Below are 18827 nucleotides of genomic sequence, written 5' to 3' on the forward strand. Positions count from 1 at the left end.
GGGAAATTCGACAGCTTAGTGAACAGGTCAAATACCTGGGAGTAATTCTGGATTCTAAACTGACCTGGAATGCTCATATTGAGTGCGCGATCGGAAAGGCAACTAGTGCCTTCTGGATATGCTCTAAAACATTTGGAAGAAAATGGGGCTTAAGACCAAAAATGATAAAGTGGATTTATACTTCCATTATTCGTCCAAAACTGACATATGCTGCTCTTGTATGGTGGCCAAAAACAAAAGAGGCTACTACACAGAAGAAGCTGACAAAACTGCAAAGGTTAGTGTCCATTGCTATAACGGGAGCGATGCATAGCACTCCTTCAAAATCGTTAGATGCAATTCTAAATCTGCTACCATTGTATGAATTCGTGCAGTTAGAAGCGGAAAAGAATATGCAAAAACTTAAACGATTGAAGTTATTCAAGTCAGGCGATTTAGTGGGCCACTTGAGTATCTCACGAAATTTTCAATATCCAGTGATGAACATGAGTGGAGACTGGATGAAACCTGTGGAGAACTGTGACATTCCTTATAACATACGTGAGCCATCACGTATGGACTGGGAAGTCGGAGGTCCCACTGTGACGGTTCCATAAAATTCTACACAGATGGCTCAAAAATAGGAACAAAAACAGGATCAGGAATCTTCGGCCCTGGGATATCGATCTCAGTGGTAATGGGAAACTATCCAACGGTGTTCCAAGCGGAGATTTTTGCTATAATGAAATATGCTAATATCTGTGTAGAAAGGAAATATAGATATGCAAATATTTGTATCTTCACAGATAATCAAGCGGCACTCAAAGCATTGAGTAGCTTCAAATGTACATCAAAACTTGTCTGGGACTGCATTCTTTCATTGCGAAAAGTGTGCCAAGAGCAAGGATGTTAACGATCATTCAGTAATTTGCGTTCGATCATTTAGTAGTTTGTCAATAACACATTCCAGAAGCTGAATTTCAAATCATGTTGTATGGTGGACTTCTAGTGCGAAGGTTTTTCTACAACTTTGCCTAATGGTTCGTTATTAGAAATCAACTAATAACGGAGTTAGAGCGCTAGTTGCAGTAACTTAAACTAAATGATTGGAATTTTGTTATCATTTAGTCTAAGTTACTGAAACTATAGCTATAACTCCGTTACTAGTGGAATTCAAACAACGAACCATTGGGCAGAGTTGTAGAAAAACCTTCGCACTAGAAGTCCACCATACAACATGATTTGAAATTCAGCTTTTGGAATATGTTATTGACAAACTACTAAATGATCGAACGCAAATTACTGAATGATCGTTAACATCCTTGGCCAAGAGAACTCCGTAAATCTGTACTGGGTTCCAGGACACTGTGGCATTGAAGGTAATGATAAGGCAGACGGGCTTGCAAAACGAGGTTCAAACACACAGTTTATTGGCCCAGAACCTTTCTGCGGTATATCATACTGTACTATAAAAATGGAATTAAAATCCTGGGAAGCACAAAGGTTGATGACCAACTGGTTGGTTGCCGAAAAGTGTGCTCAATCAAAGAGATTCATAATTCCCAATGTTAAAGTAGCCGAACAGCTGTTGGAGCTCAGCAAGACAGCTCTTTGCACCTTCACTGGCCTAATAACCGGACACTGCCCGAGCAAATATCACTTGAAAAATATTGGCCAGATGCAGAATGATATCTGTCGTTTCTGTAACATGGAACGTGAAACCTCGGAACATCTGCTTTGCAGTTGTGATGCATTGTACAAGGGTAGATCCAAATTTCTAAATAGTTGCTTTATGCAACCAGGAGATATTTGGACTGCAAATCCTGGAAAGGTAGTGGGTTTTATTAACTCAATTATACCGGACTGGGAAAAGACGCGTCTTAGGTTGTTTACTTGACAAATGGTGATCAACCTACAAGATGCGAATACATAGTTAAGAGTAATCAGGGATATACCACAGAAGTTCAACTCAATGGACGCAGTGGTTCTATGCCCCAACAAAAAAAAAACTCTGCTGATTATAGAAAACACTGTTTTTGTTATATGTATTTCTGTTTGAACCGAACGAACTTCTTCTGTCAAGCTTCCACTTGAAGAGAAAGGGAAGAGTATCAGCATTGAAGAGAGATCATTTTCCACTGTGATACTCTTCCCTTTCTTCCCTTTCCGTTATGAAAGCAATCTTGATTTTTTTGTGTAATCATTCACCGAGATTACCATTGTCTAAAGTCCAGTAAAGAATCACAACAAACACTCTTTAGCGAAACTTGTACCCTGAAAGTCGGTAACGCTGGAATCTGGCATTTACAAAATGAACACCAGCGTAGAGAGGGTGGCCAGTGGACCAGTAGATCGAAAGAAAAAGGTTTGCGGCCTTAAGGAAAATATAACAACCAGCTATTAAAATAACGTTCGAATAATTTAATAGATTGGATTGTATATTGTGTAGCACTTTCCACTTTCTACCCGATGCAACCGGGGAAAAGCCGGAAAATAAAAGGAATTTATAAGCCAATTTTGCTAAATTTAGGAACAACTTCAACACCTGCCTCCACAAAGAAAAAAAAAATAACAAAAAATATCGTGCACTCTATACGTAGTAAACGTCTAGCCGGCATCACATGACTCGTTTCAATGGGCCAAATAGTTTCCTTCGGTACCCCCTTGGTTACAACCATCGCAATGCGTTGTCTTACAATCCCTTCGGCGGTTATGTTACTACACCAGAGTGCCCATTCGACCAACATACAGAACGAACCAAGACTTGTTTTTGAACACATTGGAAGAATTTGCACGCTCTCCGCGTAAACTCCAACACCATCAATCCTGCATGTAGTCGGTCTGCTCCCCTACCGTGCGGGCTTCATGTCGTTTATGCAACCTCGTTCTGCCGACAGTATCAGTTGGCAGCATATGAATAAGTGATTTTCTTCGCGTTCTCAATTATATGCGGAGGTTCTGGTATCACTTATTATCACACACATATGCAGATGTACCCACGCAAACGGCTTTTGTCCGCAATGAACTCTGGAACCGTCTGCTTCTGGGAAGCTTCACAGCTGCACCAACTGAGTCACCCAGAATCAATTGATGGTTTCTTTATTCCCTGCCACTGCCCATTGGACAAAGAAAACTAATCCGAGGCCTTTAAATAATTCATTATCCTGACTTTCAGACTACTTCCAACACATACCTACCGCACAAGCAGGCAGTCGACTGAATGCGATATTCCTAAATATTATTACACCACGCACTGAACTGATTTGTCACTTCGCTTTGTGCCCGCACCAAAGTTTCAAAGTTCAAAATTCTTGATTTCGTTCACTGCCTTATGACGATGATGACGCTTTTGCAAACACAGTGCAATCAGCTGTTGAACCGGTTCCTCTGGCTTAACTGTTCAAATAAACACTAAATAAAACTCAAGGCCTGACCATCACCGTTCAGTTAAATATTCATTAATTTGCTCTCGGGGTCGTGATGTTCACTGTACGAGTTACCGCTGAGGACTGAAACCCCAGCGCTAGCCAACGTTGGATTATGAACTTGGCATTCGATTCGCGCGCGCCGTTTGGTTGGACACACAACCACGAGGACGTCGCGTCGCTCACGACTGCTTCACGCCTGTTGTTGTCGGGGTCGGTTCGATAACCGGCACGCGGTTTTGTGTTCATTCAGGCGTGTTCCTTTCTTCTCGGCGATGACGATTTGTTTACCGGAAAACTGTATGGGATTTGTTTTTGTTTATTTAGATCACGTTTGGAATAGTAGCATGGCTTAGGTGTTTGCCGGGTTTTCTGACGTCGGGAGAGTGCTGAATCTATGTCTTTTTCTCAGATTATCGGCGCGATTGCGCGAACTAGTGGTTATTTCCGTATTTCACAGCAGCATGTTTCAACTCAGATTTTTCTTGATAAACAGATATGGGAGCACGTCGTTATTTCGTGTCGTTGTTGGCGTAAACATGCGAAATTTCAAAATAACTCAATAAAATAATATTTACTTGAAAAAATTGATCTCATGCCAAATAAAAATTAAGATCAGACAGAAGTTTTAATAAACATACTTCGCAGTAGAGTAAGGTACATTAGTCGGCAGGTAGATAAATCTGATTCAAAGAATATTTGTATGTACACCTGCATATTTCAATTGACCTTTGAATGACCATCATGTGCACAAATTTAACAAAGATTTTTAATTTTTAAATACAAATCTTATGCCAAATTTAGGAATATTAGGATTTAGTATACGGTTGCCAAAGCTAGAGTCATAATTTAAGTAATTTTTGAAAATTAACGCCTTATGAAGTGGGTCAATTTTTACAAGATCAGATAAAGACTCGAAGAGATCTATGATGCATGGATACCTTACGAATACCAAGTCAAGAAGTTCACTGTTTTTGACGTAAACTGCGCCTAAGGGGATGGCTCGGATTCATGGTGTAAAACGAAGGTTTCCAAATTCGAAATCGTCACGAAATTAGGCGAGATTTCAAACGCTAATAGCTCCTTCATGTTTTGGTGGATTTTCGAGATTTTATCATTAATCGAGTCGGAAACTGTCCAGCAAGTTTTCAAGCTCATTCAAACTATTGATTACACTGATTGACAGTAAATTTGTATTCGTGATGCTCATGGGTTGCATTTGCAATTCTTGACCTCTAGAATCGACTAGTTATTGGCGTTTGTTGTTTGATTGGGAAAATTTCGAGATTATTTGGTCACAAAGTAGGGAAGGGATCATCGCTTTACCGGCGTTGAAGTCACTCACTTGTTTGCTTGATTGTATGTTCAGATAAGTTAAAATACTAAGTTATTACGAAAATCTAAGTTATTGCGATATCTGAATGTCCCCATGAGTGTTTTTCAAGTCAAAAATGGGCCAGGAGAAACGATAGGTTGGGATTTTGAAAGTTGTTCAGGAGCATATGAGCATATGGAGACGCATGGTGAATGTGTGCGATGATTCTTTTTGTGACTAAACCTTTTATGCAAATTTCATTACATCCGTTTTATTAACTAAATGAACAAGTGCGCAAGCATTTTTATGGAACTCGTATTATGAGAAACCAGAATTTAATTGCATCTTCATGGATTAGTACCAAACTTTTCCAAAGCCAGTCTGATGTTGAATTGGAACCGATTAGAAATGTGCAGCATGATTGCGGAAACAGGCATAATAAACCCGCCTGGTGTAAAGTCCAGTTCATTCAATGTAGTATACTGAGGGTCGTAGGTTCGAATCCCATCGAAGGAAAGTAGTACCTCCAAAACATTTTTCAAACTAAATCTTTCACATACTGTGCGCATATACACATCGAGTTTTCAAAAATTAGAACTTTATGCATGACAAGTTTAGAATTTTTACATAGGTCATAATGCACTCTATACCGTCTCACAGCTTGAAGCGTTACAAAATTTGCGAACTAATTAGTTTCTGGTAAAAATAGCTTTTTAAAAATGTATTACAGAAGCTGATGACTTAATAGGCTATCACAGATTTCAACTAATCTGTCATGATTCATAAGTTTTGAGTATTTTCCGGATGGTTTTTCAAAAAAAAAATGTCTGCCTTCCATGTGAAGCGATTTTATCTCTGTCACCATCCTTAATAGATGTACATCCAAAATAGGAAAATCAAGAATCATCCCGACTTTCGCAAGTCATCATGACTTGCGGAAACGCCGATGAAATCATTGCATCTGCAATTCAGCAGCTTGTTTAAAAAAATCATACTCGACCCAAGCAGCAGCGACAAACACCCGTTTGATGCTCCAACCTATTTTCTGTTGATGGAGGAAAAGTTGAGCTTTACGTTCCAGCCATGAAGGGCTTGAATTTTCTTGAACTGCAAATAGAAGGGTAATTGACTGGTATTCCAGGCTCTTGCATTATAGCAGAAATACAAATATTATTGTTTTAAATTTAATGTGTTGCATTGTAAATTCGGCAGTTCGGTGGAGATCTCTATTATTGGTTTTTAGTCTGTATCGGGAATATCTTTCGACAAGTTCAAGAATGTTGGTAACAAAGTCTGAAGGCCATATTTTTTATTTTATCCACACATTATGCAACACTTATCATTACCGCGTGATGGACGCGACTGGGTAGTGGTCAGAAGACACATGTTAAATAATTCATTAGTTTATAGTTGTTTAAAATGCATTTTTCCGTGGCGTGAATATGAGTAAAATGCATGAATAGATGTTTATATAGATTCAAGAAACGATATTTGAGTTTGGTGATCTGAAGTAATTTTAAGTAAGTAATTTTAAACTTCTGCTGGCTACACGAACGTTATATTCTGGTTATACCTTTCCAACATTTTCTCTGATACCCCTGATGAGTGTGTTTATCAAAAGCTAGAAGCTTCTGACTTGAATGTCATAAAACTGGTCCCCTGTGGGAAGAACATATGATCGTTGAGTTTCGTATCTTTCAAAATTGGGATGCCATCACAATTAAAACAATTTCTTTTGTGATTTTTTCCGTGAATTCGAAGAAAGAAACGCCTCATTCAAGGTTTTTTGGAAAACACCTCTCCACGAAACCACGTCCTGGAGGAAACAACTACCGTAGAGTCGAATTCCTGCGGGATGCAGTATCTACATCATCTACCTCCTGCTTAACAGAATCATCGCCGAATGCACTTATAAGACCCTTAATTTCCTACGACAACCAGCCAAATTCCCTGACACTGTACATATTATAAGAATGAAAGAGGTTTGCGTGCTAAAACCAACGAATTGTAGCTGAAGCTGTCCAGTAGTGACTACCGTACGGGACTGAAATCCGTCCACCTCATGATATGTATATCAATAAATAAATTAAAGGCAATTAATGTAGAAATAGGGGAACGGTTCGCCACTTCATTTCATAGCTCATATTTCCATCCCATCAAAAACAAAGCAAAGGAAAGGAATTGTGTTTGTTTATTATTTTTGTGATTTTTTTTCAGCAGTGAACACGCATGTTGACGAATTTGGTGCTGTATTTCTTTGTTTAGCGATGAGATGGATATATGTACAGTGAGATGGAGATCGGAACAGTTCCCCTAATTTATCTTATCCTGTTCAGATACTTGGCAGTAAGCTTTTAGGGCATAGAAATAGAAAGAAGGCTTTGAAATTAAAACAACAAAAATCAAAAACAAATCTCCACCACCAAACGCGGAGTTTTTGCCGCCATTTTGTTTTCGGTAAGAGCATAATTGAACCAAAGGTAACTGTTTATTTGCTGATTGCGAATCATTACATAAGATAAGCGGTATACAAATCGAAGGGATCGCTTCTCAAAGTGCGTATCGAACTATTTACAGTGGTAGTTCAGTCAATCAGACCGCTTCAATTTAAATATTTAGTTAAAAAATAGCTGTACGGATTTTGATACTTTGATTCGAAATCCGTCCACGGTTCGAGTCAGGAGTAGTTGATTTTATTCATTATTTTATCATGTTTTTCGTAGTTTTTAATGATTAAATGTGAAACACTCCAAAAGTAGAAGCCTTCATGCTCCTGTGTCAATGACAAACGTTTTATTTAGATTCGATTTCTATTTTTAATGACTTTTTCATATACTAAGGTGCTTAAGTGTACGGATTTCGATGCCCCACGGTATGCGCAACATGTCTTTGTTCTGACACTTCTAGCTCCAATTTTGTATTCAATTACTATGTTTATCGCTGTGATCGCAACACATTCACTAGAGGTGGGCAAAACAGCTCATCGTAGAGAACGGATCTGATCTGTTTCAGTTCATTTAGAATAGTCAGCTCCTTAGATCAGTTCTTCAGTTTTTTAATGCTAAATATATTAAAAATTTGAAACATTCATGTCATTCATTAGGGTATACCTATTTACCTCACAAAACCTTACTAAAACAAATCAATGTTTTAAATGTTAGGCCTTCTTCTTCTTCTTCTTGGCATTACATCCCCACACTGGGACAGAGCCGCCTCGCAGCTAAGTGTTCATTAAGCACTTCCACAGTTATTAACTGCGAGGTTTCTAAGCCAGGTTACCATTTTTGCATTCGTATATCATGAGGCTAGCACGATGATACTTAAAGGTGATTATAGAATGAAGCCCGTGGTGAATTTCAAATTAACCACACGTTTGTCCACATACATTTCCAAAAGCCCAAATCTGGCGTAATAGTTTTCGTACAGTGCTGAAACTCAAATTATGATTGATCAGCATAACTAAGCAAACGATCTACCGTTATTTCAGCCCCATACGCCTTATGGTTCTTTCATCTCGTGCTCTTGAAAAAAAATATTGGAAAAGCACGTGGTTTACAAAATGGCCGATTTCTGGCTTTATTGTATAATCACCTTAATGCCCAGGGAAGTCGAGACAATTTCCAATCCGAAAATTGCATAGACCGGCACCGGGAATCGAACCCAGCCACCCTCAGCATGGTCTTGCTTTGTAGCCGCGCGTCGTACCGCACGGATAAGGATGGCCCTAAATGTTAGACCATAAACAGGTAATAATTTCTTTTGAAAAACTGACAATTTGAAAGTAATAACATTCATTGCGTCTAGGAGTTCATTCAGAATCATCACATTTATTTCTATATAAAAAATAAATCGTATTAGTTCGTCGTCATGTGAAGACATTATACTAAAAAACTCGCCATTATTTTCTATTCATAATTCTGAGCTACATTTTGTTGGCTACCTTGATAACGTTTTTCAAATCGTTTATTTCAATTACTTGCATTAGTCTCTGTTATGTTTAATTGAAACGTATCACGTGTCATTAGATTTCTCTTCATACTGTGTGCAGTGTAATAGGTATCTTTTTTGTGTCCGTTCATATCGTCGATTCTTTATATGTGGTTGGAATATAGAAATAAAGGGCAGGCTTGTTCGATTTTTTTGCTATTGTTTTGACGTTGGACACCGTCTTACCCGAAGACACTAGGTGTCAACCCAGAATCTAAAATTGGGGACCGTCACGAAATCATGGAAGATCTTGAACGTTAAAAGAGTCGTTATCTTTTGATAGATTTTCGAGATTTATATATCAATTGACTCCGCTACTCTCCAGCAATTTGTCAATTGCATTGAAACTTTTGATTATTTACGATAAATTATTGAAAATTTCAATTCTTGTCTTAAAATATCAGAACCAATCAATCCCACTCATGCATTCCCAACACGGACATCAGAATGATGTAAGTTACGGGCCTTGTGACCCACCGTTTCATTTTCTTCGGGTATAAAAAGGCCCATGATTCGCGCTCGCGCGTCATTTCTGTACGATGATCCAAGGTGAGTGGTCACGGATAGCGGGAATGGAGAGCGGTCCTAGCATCGTAGGGGATGGTTTCTACATCTGTAGCGGTTAAGCGGCAAACTATCGAGTGGCTATGGTCGGCGTCAGCGGCACTGCAGTGAAATTTTCTTGCATGGTTCTGGATCTAGTTTTGTAGCAGGACCAATAAATTGGTTCTTTTCAGGACCCCCATTTTATACAAGGGAAGGTGGTTGTGTGAAGAATTTTGTTCAAAGAGCAAATTAATCGCTTTGCGACCCTAGAAAATTTCCGTCCGTGGCAGAATCACGAGATGCTACAAATCATTATTCGCATGGATGGCATCAGTGCCAGCCAAGTGAAATTCTGATTTGGTTTTGTTACTGTTTGTGACTGGGAAGGCGAATAATAGGAAATCAATCGGTTCTTTTAAGTATCACAATTTTATGGAAGCGAAGGTTTAGTTGAGACGAATTTGGTTTAAAGTGCAAATAATCGCATGGATGGAACAAAAAACCTGAAATAAGCAGCAGACTACCTACTAAAATTATAATCTAAAGGGGAAATTTCACTTGACTGCTACTGCTGCTATCCATGCGAATAATTTTCTGCAGCGTATCTCTCTGACACGCGTTCGCGATTCTGCTACCGATAGAAACATTCTGCCATCACCAAGCGAATCATTTGTACTTTGATCAAAATTAGTCTCGCCTCAAATTCTGGCTTAAGAGCTGGTTTCACTGATGATAGCCAATCGATGATACTTCAGACGCCACCGTTTCAGAAACGTGCTCCACCGCGCTGCTGCCACAGCCACCATCGTAGCGAAACAGGCAAGACTATTACATCTGAGTGCTGCTGATGCCGACGACGAAGACCGTGGTCTGCTCTTCACGACATCATGAACGAAATAGCTCTCGCGCGCGGAAAATAAGTTAACCCTGTAGCCACGCCCCTTTGGTGAGTGTTACGGTTACACAATATTTGCACTCATACGGATCAACAAAGAGGCGGGACTAATGGGCCTCCTTTATTGATTATAAGAAAACTGCTTTTCCCCGCGCGCGTGTCATTTTATTTGAAATGTCGTTAAGAGCGGGTAGCTGTTCCAGTTCCTTGGTCGCAAACTAATCGGTTCTTCTCAGGACCACAATTTTATACAAGGGAAGGTTGTTGTGTGAAGAATTTTGTTCAAAGTGTAAATTAACCGCTTTGCGTCACCAGAAAGTTGCCGTCCGTAGTAGAATCACGAACGCGCGTCGGAGGGAGATGCTACAAATATTTATTCGCATGGATAGCATAAGTGGCAGCCATGTGAAATTTTCTCAAGATGTTTATTTGGTAGGTATTGGAAATACATCAATTCTCACAATTTTGTGGAAGCGAAGGTTTAACCAAGACGAATTTTGTTTACAGTGCAAATTATAATCGTTTGGCGACAGCAGAAAGTTGCCGTCGGTAGTAAAATCACGGATTCGAAGTAATTGCATGCTAGATTTTGCACACATTTTGTGAACTACTCTGCTCAATTGAATCGAAATTGATACTCTCGCATTTGATTTTGCTTGGTTGCTTACCCAACAGCGCTATACCATATTGCTGTCGGAGAAAGTGATTTCACGTGGAGCTTCCTGGTTCCATTGTTACGGTAGTTATTGCCTTCCACTCAAGGCTTCTCAAGACGGAATGGATTTGCAGTACAACACCAATTAGTACAAATTTTTTCACTAAAGAAAAGAAATTTCTGAAGGAAGAAAGAGATCAACGTAATTATGACATGAATATTCCTTAATCTACAACATGTTTGATCAAAATGTGTCTCAGATGCTCAATTCATACTTTACCCATACACAGGATTCTGTTTTTACACGATTTTTTTTCGCTCGTGTTTTTGATCGTGTGACTTTAATTTGCCACCAAAATCTTTGCAACAATTTTCAAAAAATCCTAAATAATTCAAAGAAAAATCACATGGTAATTAACATGCATTAACATTAAATGTTTAATTTTAGGATAAGTGCAAAATTGAGAAAATGTGAATTGCTTGGCTAGATGGTGCTGTCGCTTAGTTTGATGATGCTTGAGGTACAAAAATTGATAAACGTTCAGCACTGGAATGCTCATACAAGCTCGCTCGTGTTGCGTCCCGCTCGTGGTATTTTCGTTCGTGTTGTACAAAATACAACAGCGCGCGTACTCGAGTTTCGCTCGAGGGAGTTTCTCTAGACGCGTGTTTTACTTTATGACATTGATGTCATCCATTTTAGATGAGCTGCTGAGCTGGGGTTCTTCAAAAAAGATCCACGATTCAGCAGCTCAATGTAAGGAATCGAATTTTCTGAACAGCTTGACAGCGGAGCGCCCACCTGTAACATCCACAAGTAATTTACAGCGCGGATAGCCGCTTTCCGTGGTTATCGCTTGGAAAAATACTGCTAAAATTAATCATCTTTTTGGTTGTTCGTTAGGTTGTATTGTTGATTCAGTATTATCATTTTAGATGTACACTTCCATTTCGGTTTTCTACACCTTTATTTGTAAGCGAGTCCAAAAACCATTTCATAGACTTACCTAATGCAAATCTGAAATCAATCATCCGAATTTCGTCATTATCCCTGACAAACTTCAAGTAGGTGTTGACCTAAGGTCAAGTTGATTTTAATCATATCTCGATGCAAATGCCAATAACTGGTATGCATTTGGGTATACAGAACATTATAAACAATCATTCACAAACAATTTAGTCATAAGATGTTGTTTTTATTTTGCAAAATTCGCAAAATAAGGTGTAATCAAATTTGATGTTCTCTTGTTTATTTCTTGCATCATTCATGGTAAAAGATGCTACGTACCATCAGAAAAATGTTCAAGTGGAGTTAGATGAGTTCTAGAGAGTTGTAAATGTGGTCAATAATGCGTCAAATCGAATGTTTTAAATTAGCATAACTTTTGAGAATCATGTATACATAATTTGCAATCTAGCATAGATTCATTTTTGCAAAAAATAGAAAGTAGCTTTTGCGGTTTTGATAAATATCAGTTTTATAAAGCAGCAGCACGGAAAAATTAAAAATAAGCTTACCTCCTGAAAATATGCCATCTCCGATGTAATTGATTGTCGGTTTCACCCAATCAGCAACCGGTACCGGTACGATGACAGGAAATCAGTACGATTTTAAATAATTTGTGGGCACATCCTATACTAGATTATCACTAACTTTACTCTCAACAAGTATTTAACAACAGTAGCCATAGATTCCTAGATTCTGGTACATCACGGATAATTATAATTATAATTAACTTCAGAGATTTGAAGCCCGTGAGAAGTACGTATTTTTGGCGCGTGAGAGTTCGTATTTTTGAATGAGAATTCAGTATGTAGAAAAGTACATTTTAGTCGAAAATGACACATATGCAGTATGCACCTTCCCAATCAAACGATTCATTTAAACACCACATCCAATGACGGCAGATTTAACAACTGCTACTATGGTTTAAGAAAATCATCGATACTAGGAATATTACAAAATATTATTGCGGAACAATGAGTAAAACTATCCTAAAGTTTAGATTTGGTTGCCTCTTGGAGGAACTACTGTGCATTGTCAAAATTATCCAAACGTATGAAGTAGTGGTGCGATGACGTCCACCGTTGCAAATAGGCGAGAACGAGGCATGTGTATCCTTTGTACTTGTCATACATGAAGAAATTGATGTTTCATTTGTATGGGAGCCCCCTTTCTAAATGAGGGAGGGGTCTCTAGCCATTATAAGAACCTTTCCCGGCCCCAAAATCCTCTGCATACAAATTTAAACGCCGATCGGCTCAGTAGTTTCCGAGTCTATAAGGTTCAGACAGACAGAAATTCATTTTTATGTATATAGATAGAAGAAGAAGAAGATAGATTTGATTAAATTTTAAATGCCAGCACTTGACCATTTGTTCATATTCTCTCGTGCGGTACCGTTTCATATGCTTCAATTGAACGACAGATTTTTCACCTTCAAAGTTTAGACTGCATGACGTAAAGGAAGTGAGTGTGCTTACGCACAAGTTGACTAGATTATTTATTTTAAACATGCTCCCATTCTACATAATGTCTACTCCAACCAGTACGAACATTGCAGTAGCGGTTAACTAGGCAATATACATATATGTACCCATTACGTTCATAGATGGATGGAAACCGTTTCGTTATCAACTAGTTGGTGGCAACACGTGGTTGCTCACTACGGCAGCACGCGATCTCAGTTAGTCGGACAAATAGTTGCTTAGACAAGGTGCTTTTGATTAGGTACACGCGCCTACACAGACAAGATCGATCTGTTCCCCACGTCAATGCCATTCAGTCCAATAATGGTTTGAGTTTCGTGTTAGGTCAGCTTCAATTCAATTGACAATTTATAACGTAGCATAATTTGCTTAAAAAGACTCAACTCAACTTCCTGCCTTTTAATCTAACGATAAATTATTTTTTCAAAGCTTTACATTTTGAGTCAATTCGTTCCGAAAATAGTTCTAAGTGTTTGAGACATATGACGCGTACATTCGTGCGTATGTAAACATCTAAATATCATTATTTGTCTAAGGTTCAGTTGACAATGCCATGACTCATAAATGAAGTCAGACAGTGGTGTAACTCATGTTGCTTCACTCATGTAAACAAGACAATCTCAACTTCAAAAGATAGAGCAAATGAAACTCTAGTTCATATATGAGGCATTGAGGCATGCTGCTTGATGCGAGTGTGTCGATAGGTGCCAGTATCTGATCTGGCATAATTCCAATGCAAGCTGTAGATGTGTAGAACCGAAGCTAGGCGTCGAAAGAAGTCGTAAAAGATTGTTTACAAACAGATGCTGTGCGAGTAGGTGTGCTGAGGGTTGTAAAAATATAAATAATCTGTGTTGTCGACCGCACTGTGCTTGGAAGGGAACTTGTGAAGTTTCGCAATCAGTTGACCATTTATAGATGTGATCGGTTAGGTTGATCGATGGTTCCTTATGGACTACTAATGGGCAAGTCGAATATAAGTATGTGACTAGCCTCTAAGAACTGGTTCATTTTTATTTATTAATTTTCTGATGAGAGAACATCCATACATAGCGTAAAGCTTCCAAGAGGGTTTTTTTCACTAAGTGTGAAGACCCAAACAAATTATTACAGCTATAAAAAATGTGACGAATGGAAGAGAGGGTTGGAAATAATCATTTTACGTGACGTAATTGATGGATCTTCTAATCTTCTAATATATTTATGTCCATCCACTCCATTCGGCATGACCCATAACCACACGCTGCCTCTTCCTATTATATATTTTGTCTTGGACGTGTTGATGACTATATATGTAATCCGACCCGCTTAACTTCCTTCTTCAGTATGACATCCCTGAAACATGAATTATACCCTTCACCCGATTCGTCGTTACTTCGACTAGACATACCAGTTTATCCAAAGATCCGTGTACAATATCTGCCATAGCTGGTTTGGATTAGGTTTGGATCGATTGTATCGAATGTGGTTTCAAAGTCAAAGAATATATTATGTGTTAGCATAATACAAATTACAAGAACATTTGTGTCAAATATGTTCAGTTGGCAAAATATGTAGGTGGCGTTCAGTAGTACACGGTACGCGGTATGACATCGAATACCGTCCGTCTAACACACCATAGTGTTTAGTATATAGTTGGTTGTTGATCAACCCCAGGGGCCTTGATTTTTTTAAGATGGCCAATATCCCCCGGAATTTCTTTTAGATATGGAGCTAGGATTTTTATATTCTGTTCGAGCTCCGAGTTTTTTCGCCCTTGTTGGTCACCCATTTAGTGCCGCGCCGTCGTCTCCTCTGTCCCTACACATGGTAGCCTGTGGCACAAGGCCGTTATGTGGTCAATCAGCTTAACATAAACTCCAGAATACTTTTAGCTTGGTACAGTTGCCTCCGAGCTTCGTGGTCTCTTACTGGTTGAGACGACCGCGTAATTCAAATGCGACGAATCGTCAATACTTCGTTTATTGGAAAGTGTCGCAGCTCACACTTAAAGTAAAATCAAAATAAACGCAATAGTTGTATGTTCCATGTCTGTTTTTATTGTGCCTTGTTCACTTTTGCTGTAGAGTAGTAGAGATAAATCAGAATTAAAAAAATAATTCGCGCAATATTACACGATCCTGTTTTATATAGCGTTTTCGAAAGCTCAATTATTTTCAAGCAAAGAAATTTATATCTTTATTAGACACTTGTAGCGATGCAGCAGTTAATTTTTGTATCATAACCTGCATCTAAGCCAGTGGTGGAAATACTTTCTTCACGCGTAAGAAAAGAATGGAATTTGGCCTACCAAGAACGCTGCATACGCGCGAACCATACCTACTGTCTGCATTTTTCTGGCGATTGTTCGCGAGTATAGGCAGAGCAAAGAAAAAAAATACGACAGCATTTTGTTCGTGAGCAATTATGACGGTCACGAGCTTTTGTAGTTTCCCCGGATAAATTACATATTATATAATCAAAATGAAAATAACTAATAATGTGTTCTTGTTCGAACATCCGTGAGAAGCATTTTCGGACATTGTTTTATGCCATTCGGCAAATTAGTCCGAATGACTCACGAAGCTTTACGAACATTTTTAGGGGTTCGTTTTCCTGGTTTCTGTACAAGTAGCAGAAGGGCAAAAAAAGGTTCGGGAGTTTTTTTGCATTGCCTACTTCTGGTTTTGAGGGTTTGGCTAATAGATTTTCACTACTGATATAAATAGATAACAGTTTAATCTAATTACGACTGCGCCCCACTCTCGCAATCAATTTGCACCAGGCACGCCCACTCAGCTCGCTGCCTTCGCCACCTTTTTATACCTGCCGGATCGGGAGCAAATCCTATATTTGCAGGATGGCGGTCCTGTATTCTTGTAACATATCCTGCCTCGCGAATCCTTCCAGCTTATGTTACCTTTTGAATATTGGGCTCACCGTGGACCACACCGCTAAAGATGGCCCTAAGTATGCGTCGGTCGAAAACTGAATCCTTTGAAAATCCTACTACGGCTGGTACACCTTGCTCTCAGCATATCACCTTCAAGCGCAATGTTGAACAGCGGGGACGAAAGTCTATCACCTTGTGGTCTACGGGATTCTAACAGGAAATTTGAACACAATTTAGCACACCATCCATTGTTGTTTCCATCAATCTTGTAAGTCTTTCGAGAGAGCTGTTATCGTCCATGATTTTCCATAGTTCTACGCGTACAGATAATGCAATGGTACCTGATGTTCCCAGCATGTTTGAAGAGTTTGTCGTACAGTAAAGATGTTGTACAGTAAAATGGTGATCGCTCAAACGCTGTCGACCACTTCTATCTACTCCTGCTTGTAGCCAGATTCTGCCCATTAGTGCTGCTCGCCTTTCATTTTGGATCACAGTTGGCAATTGCTTTCCGCACATGATCTACATTATGTCTGTTAGAACAGTTACTAGCAATCAAAGATGGTAGATGAATAATAATATTTGAATAAATTAATAAAATCCACAAAACTCGTTACCAAGAGTATTTTGAAAAAAAAAATATTTTTCTAGAAGGGGGCAACCCCCCTAAAATTTTATTTTTAAGCAAAAAAAAATCCGATGCGAGCGGAAACATATTTTTTCTTTATTATTTGTATCGGCCTGATTTTATTCAGAAATAATTTATTAATAAAAACCCGGAGCAAACTCTTTGAATTTGCTCCAAATCCCAACACTTTTCTTCAACTCTGAACAGAAGATTTAACATACTAAATTATCTTATAACAAGGATACTACAAGGAAAAAGATGTTTTGTGTTTAAAGATGATTTTCGTAACATAATTAGGTATACCGACCTATTCAAATTCGAGATTGCTGCAACACCGCACGAGGGCGAACGAGGCACGATATGAACGGGCGCGGAACAGACAAAACTAGATTTTCCGGAGAAAAAAGCGCCAGCAGGAAGAACGAGACGGAGCAACTGTACCGTTCTAATAACACACGAAAGTTCTATGAGAAGTTGAACCGTTCACGTAAGGGCCACGTGCCACAGCTTGATTGTAGCAACTACCGCGCAATCACTACAAGGTACTGTCCCAAAATTTATGACGTCGACTAGCACCAATTGCAAGAGAGTTCGTGGGGCGGTACCAGGAGGATTTTATGGGCGAACGCTACACCACACATCAGGTGTTCGCTATTCGCCAAGTACTGCAGAAATGCCGCGAATACAACGTTCCCACACATCATCTATTCATCGACTTCAAAGCCGCATATGATACATTCGATCGGGACTAGCTATGGCAGCTAATGCACGAACACGGATTTCCGGATCAACTGACACGGTTGATCAAAGCGACGATGGATCGGGTGATGTGCGTAGTTCGAGTTCCAGGGGCATTCTCGAGTCCCTTCGAAACGCGCAGAGGGTTACGGCAAGGTGATGGTCTTTCGTGTCTGCTATTCAACATCACTTTGGAGGGGGTAATACGAAGAGCATGGATTAACATGAGTGGTAAAATTTTCAATAAGTCCGTCCAGCTATTTGGCTTCGCCGACGACATAGATATTATGGCACGTAACTTTGAGAAGATGGAGGCATCCTACATTAGACTAAAGACGGTATCTAAGTGGGTCGGACTTGTCATCAACACGAAGACGAAGTACATAATAGGAAGAGTTTCAAGAGAAGACAATGTGAGCCACCCACCGTGAGCATAAGTGGTGACGAAATCGAGGTGGTAGAAGAATTTGTGTACTTGGGCTCACTGGTAACTGCCGAATATGATATCAGCAGAGAAATTCGGAGACGCATAGTGACAGGAAATCGTACCTACTTTGGACTCCGCAAGAACTGACCATCTACAAAACGCTCATTAGACCGGTAGTTCTCTACGGACAAGAGACCTGGACGATGCTCGTGGAGGACCAACGCGCACTTGGAGTTTTCGAAAGGAAACGAAAATGCATCTATGGTGGAATGCGGATGTCGGACGGTACGTGGAGGAGGCGAATGAACCACGAGTTGCATGAGCTGCTGGGAAAACCATCCATCGTTCACACCGCGAAAATCGGACGACTGCCGGTGAAAATAGTTCTCGACAACGATCCGACGGGCACAAGAAGGCGAGGTGCGTGGCGGGCACGGTGGCTCGATCAGGTGGGAGATGACTTGTGGACCCTCCGTAGACTGCGTGGAAAGCGACGTGCAGCCATGGACCGAGCCGAACGGAGAAGACTTTTATATACCGCACATGCCACTTCGGCCTTAGTCGTCTGAATAAATAATAATAATCTATTCAAAAATACACATAAATGTAATTGGAATAACTCGAGCAAAAAAATGTCTATTTTTTTGTTGACATACCTAATTCAGAATTGCGTTGACATACCTAAACGTGAATTGCTTTTTTGAAAGCAGCAAAACATAATTTTAGGTCGCACAATCCACCGAACTATTTACCTACACTGTGCCGCAATGGTTGCCTGAAAAAATGCAAAGTTTTCCCGATGGCTTCCCATTTCCAAATTTACTCAAAATAGACACAAAATAAAGTCAAATTTACAAATATGTGATTATG

The 18827-nt window shown here is 39.4% G+C and overlaps 2 protein-coding genes across 5 annotated transcripts in view; one reads left to right on the top strand and one right to left on the bottom strand.

The window, feature by feature from the left end:
• The window catches only part of LOC134227580 (UDP-glucosyltransferase 2-like), a 30381-nt gene extending 26878 nt beyond the window's left edge, over window positions 1–3503 (bottom strand). The window contains exon 1 of one of the 2 annotated variants that reach the window (XM_062709167.1): window positions 3177–3503. The gene's annotated coding sequence lies outside the window, so the exon portion shown is untranslated. Of the gene's footprint in view, window positions 1–3172 lie in introns of both variants that reach the window. The other variant, XM_062709168.1, reaches the window with a different exon arrangement.
• LOC134225727 (serine proteinase stubble) overlaps window positions 1–18827 on the top strand; it is a 605887-nt gene that overhangs the window by 497401 nt on the left and 89659 nt on the right. The gene's annotated exons all lie outside the window — the stretch shown is intronic.

The sequence above is a fragment of the Armigeres subalbatus genome, chromosome 3 (assembly GCF_024139115.2).
Source record: "Armigeres subalbatus isolate Guangzhou_Male chromosome 3, GZ_Asu_2, whole genome shotgun sequence".
NCBI classification, from domain to species: domain Eukaryota; kingdom Metazoa; phylum Arthropoda; class Insecta; order Diptera; family Culicidae; genus Armigeres; species Armigeres subalbatus.